A 4,808-nucleotide genomic window follows, 5' to 3' on the forward strand; every position below is an offset into this window, starting at 1 on the left:
GACAATGGGGTTTTCTAGATATAGTATCATGTCATTTGCAAACAAACATACTGACTTCCTCTCTTCCTATTTTAATATCCTTTCTTTCTCTTATCTGATTGCCCCATCAGAATTTCCAATACTATGTTGAATAGGAGTGAGAGAGATGGCATCCTTGTCTTGTGCTGGTATTAAAGGGGAATGCTTTCAGCTTTTGCCCATTCTGTATGATATTGGTTGTGGGTTTGTCACAGATGGCTTTTATTATTTTGAAATATGTTCCTTCAATACCTCGTTTATTGAGAGTTTAAAAATATGGAAGCCTTCATGAATTTGTGTGTCACCCTTGTGCAGGGAACATGCTGATCTTCTCTGTATTGCTTCAGTTTTAATCTACGTGCTGCCAAAGCGAGCACCAATCACAAGTTCTAAAAAGTGGAGATAACTGAAGAAATGTGGGTGAGAGAGAGTGCTGGATTTCATCTGCAGTAGTTTCTGCATCTAGTGAAATGTGATCATCTCTGTCTTTTATTCTTTAATTATGTGGTATATTACATTACAGAGTTAAAGTTTAAATATTCTTCTATTTTTGGGATACATAACCTGGGCAGGATATTTAATTTGCTTATAGCTCATTGGTGGACATAGTCTACTGCTATTTTTCTCAGTATTTTACCTCTAATTGCTTAGAAGTGATTATCCTATCATGCTTTTCTCTTACGTATTCACTAGCTGGCTTTAGAACCTATGTGATTTATGCATAAACAATAATGAATCACTGGCTTTCTCCATGTCTCCTCATTCTCCTGAATATTATGTATAAGTTCAGTAACCTTCTTCGAAGTTTTGGCAGAACTTATCTGTAAAACATTCTGGATATGCCTGAAGGGAAGTAAAGTTTTACAACCATTTTAACTTCTTTTGCTTGTAGTAAGTTCTTCCCATTGACATAATCTTGTTCATAGTTTCACAATTATTTAAACTTCTACTGTATCTTTAGTGTCATATTTATCTGTCATAATGCTATTTTATTCTTAATTACCACTGCCTGTTTTATTTTTCTGTCCAAAGAAACAGCTGGGCAGCTTTTGGCAGGCTGGGCCCTCAAGAGTGGCAGGTGCCAGGTCAGTCTTGGTGAGTGGTAGGTTCGTTGCTGTGCCCATGCAGTGTCCATCCCAGTCACCACAGTCACTTTGTGTAGGGACTCCATGAGCAAGCCCTGTGTGGCTGAGTGCTGTTATCCATCAAGCTGTCTCTCCAACCTGATTACAAGGAGCCCCGGCCCCTTAAAAACCCTTTGGAAGGCATCCACACACAACCACTATCTTCACACACTCTGACTATAGCAAGAGGTCTATGTGTATGTCTCATCTCTACCTCCCAATTTTGCAACTTTATTTTCCCCAAGTTGGTCACTGGCCAGCCAAGCCATGAGCCACTGCCTATGACTCATTCATTCATTCACTACTGGGGCATCATTTCACATCCTCCACCCACCATGGACTTGTTTGGGTTTTGATTCCTAGTTCCTGGCTCGACAGCCATTACAAAAGCTGTTCTGTGTCAGCTCCCAAGCCTACAGCTTTTGTTGTAGATTCTCCTCTTTATATGTATTTATTTCCTGGAATTTAAAAAAATCACACTAATTTTTTCTATGCAGCATTTCCAAGGATGTGCAGTAGGAGTGATTCTTCTTACTATAGATAGAATTGCTTCAAAACACCAGAAATGTCTATTTGAGTGAAGGACAGCATGCATGGAGAAAGGAGGACAACCCACAAGTGGGCAAAGTTTCACAAAGTGAACACTCGGGCAAACAACACCCACATCAAAGTACAGCAATCACAGCCTCCCGGAAACACCTTTGCATTCTGCTCAGTCATAAACCACCCTCCCCGACCCTAGAGTAGCCACTCTTGATTTCTAACACAGATTAATTCTGCCAGTTCTGGTTGAATGGCATTATACAGTCACCATAATGCCCCTGGGTCTCATCATCTCACTGGTCGTAGCCTACTCACTCCCATGGCTGTCCAATGCTCCACTTTATAAATAGCTCACACTACTTTTCCCTTCACTGCTCTATCTAGATTTTACAAATCGTGCTGGTATGAATAATACTTTCATATATTTTGACACACACAGGAATTTCAATTGGTTGATAACAGTGCAATTGTTGGGTCATAGATGAGTAGATGCTTGGCTTAGTCCCTCAAACAAGTTTCTAGTAGTAAACAGTAGAGGAGGGTAAAATTCTTAGTTTCAAAATTATTCAGATAATAAATGAGGAAGGAATGAGAGACTGAGACTATAATAACTCTTTTGCAACCCATAGGAATTAACAGATTTAACCATTGAACAGCAATGGCAATTAACAACACAATAAAAGAAAAAACTAATGTGAGGTTCTTCCTTTTGTTGGAAGAACACAATACGGTACCATCAAACAAGTCCAAGTGAAAAAGAAATGAAGCCTGACTCTAAGCTAACCTCCACAGTCAATTACCAATTTAGAGGCAATACAGATCATAGAAACACATATTAAACTGTGCCTTGGGAGCAATCAGCAAAAAGCACACTATAGGAAGCTTACCACATAACATAAATTTCAAGGAGAATCTACAGAATAAAAGAGAACAAGAGCATATTTCTAAAGGTAAAACTAAATTATAATTTTGGATGAAAAATAAAATAGAACAAAGAAATGATGATCCTAAAAGTCAGGATGTGTTTTTATTTGGGGAGGAAAGAGTTTATTGCTGAGCAGGAGCAAATGATGGGGCTTCTGGTTTGCCCTGCAAACTTCTATCCCTGGTGGTTAATGGGTGTTTACCTTTCATTAAAACACAAATTTAGACAGTCTTTTTTTCCTTTTGGAGTCCTATATTTTGTTTTATGACACAAAGGCTAACGAAAAAATAATTTAAAGAGTATGGTTACTATTTTGCACAAAGCCTCCTCCCCATCCTCCTCTCTGGACACTGAGCACCCAGAACACCCAGCAGCCTGGGACCACCGGCAGGGGTGACCTCACTTCTAGGTGTGCGTGCAGCTCACATCACCAGAGGCAATACACAGGTCTACTCCTTGACTCCTGGAAGAACCTGATAGGACACAGCTGAGAGGAATCCTTCCCTGCCATCTGCAAGCTCTTGGCCATCAGTATAGAGGGAGCCAGGCCTCACCTCTCCACAGGTGCCTCCTCTCTGCATAAGGAGTAAGGCTTGGCCCTTCCCCTGAACACGGCATGGGCTGGAGTACAATGGTGTGATCATAGCTCACTGCAGCCTTGAATTCATGAGCTAAAGTGATATTCCCACCTCAGCCTCCCCAATACGTGAGAATACAAGTGCCCACCACCACGCCCAGCTAAGGTTACTTATCCTTAATTTTTTTAGAGATGAGGGACTCACTATGTTGTCCAAGCTGATCTCCAACTTCTGATCTCAAGCAATCGTCTTGCCTTAGCATCCTGAATTGCTGGGATTACAGGCGTGAGCTGTCATGCCCAGCTTGTAATGTACTGACACCATCATGGTTTCCTTCTCCAAGTGTGGACACAGCAGCAGACACCCCTTGTCTCTTGGGTCAGGACACTAGGTAGAGTGGAATAGCAAGGCAACAGAGTCACTGCAGAAAGCGCCCATGTGGAAGAGGTCTAGCAGGGAGGGCCAGCTGTCCTAAGGCCACCATATTTAGGGATAACTCCTCTTTCTGGCCAGGACTGTTCTTTGATTACTTTTGTATTCACTATAGTTCTGAAGTCATAGGATGATAAGACTCAAGACTGGCTAGGTGTTGCTTTTTTTTAAAAAAAAAAAAAAAAAAAAAAAAAAAAAAAAACCATCTCCGAGATTTGTTGATCTTTTGAATGATTTTTTGTGTCTCAATTTCCTTCAGAACTTAACTCATTCTTAACATTTCACAGTTCACTTTCAGTTAATAATGTACTAGTACCCATAAATATGAAAATCTTGCAGCCATTTATCCTCTATAAAATGTCCATCTTTTACGTTATAGATATTATATGTAATATACTCTATATAGGTTATAAGTCTCACCAGAAAAAACCTTTTCTTATCTTTAAATCATTCTATGTATATACAGGAAGTGTAAATGAGGGAAGCAAGATAGCCTTTTGCACTTAGCTCAATATTTACCATTTTTGATCATCTTCATCTTTTCTGATAATGTCATTTTCCACCTGCATCATTTGTCTTTAGCCTGAAGAATTTTCTTTACTAACTGATACTGTGCAGATCTGCTGGTGACAAATTCTCTTAATTTTCTTTACCTGAAATATGTCCTTATCATGCCTGTCTTTGGAGGACATCTGGGCTGGATATGGAATTCTTGGTTGACCATTTTTTCTTCCAGCACTTTAAAGATGTTATTTACTTTCTTTTGTTTCTATGGTTTCTAATAAGAAGTCATTGGTCAGGACAAAAGGAACAGAGAAACAAAAACTGGGAAAATAACATGGTAGACCTAAAACTTATCATATCAGTAATGAGAAAAAACCTACATGAATCAACACTCTAGTGAACGGCAGGGATTGTGTGACTCGGTTTAAAAAAAACACAGAACTCAACCATATGCTCTTTCCAGACATGCATTTTCTTTCTTTTTTACTTAACTTTTATTTTTAGTTAAAGGGTACATATGCAAATTTGTTATAGAGGTCAACTTGTGTCATGGGGTTTTGTTGTACAGATTATTTCTGTACCCATTATTTCACATCCAAGTATTAAGCCTCAGTACTCATTATCTCTTTTTCCTGATCCTCTCCCTCCTCCCACCCTCCACCCTCAAGTAGACCCCAGTGTGTG

At 39.5% G+C, this 4,808-nt stretch overlaps 1 non-coding gene across 1 annotated transcript; it reads right to left on the reverse strand.

The window, feature by feature from the left end:
• Nucleotides 1-288: 288 nt before the first annotated feature.
• LOC135276633 (U6 spliceosomal RNA) lies at nucleotides 289-395 on the reverse strand. Its single transcript, XR_010344172.1, has one exon. It is a non-coding gene; the product is annotated as a U6 spliceosomal RNA (small nuclear RNA).
• Nucleotides 396-4,808: the final 4,413 nt, after the last annotated feature.

Source organism: Aotus nancymaae, unplaced genomic scaffold (genome assembly GCF_030222135.1).
Source record: "Aotus nancymaae isolate 86718 unplaced genomic scaffold, 86718_ANA_hifiasm-v0.15.2.pri h1tg000027l, whole genome shotgun sequence".
NCBI lineage: Eukaryota > Metazoa > Chordata > Mammalia > Primates > Aotidae > Aotus > Aotus nancymaae.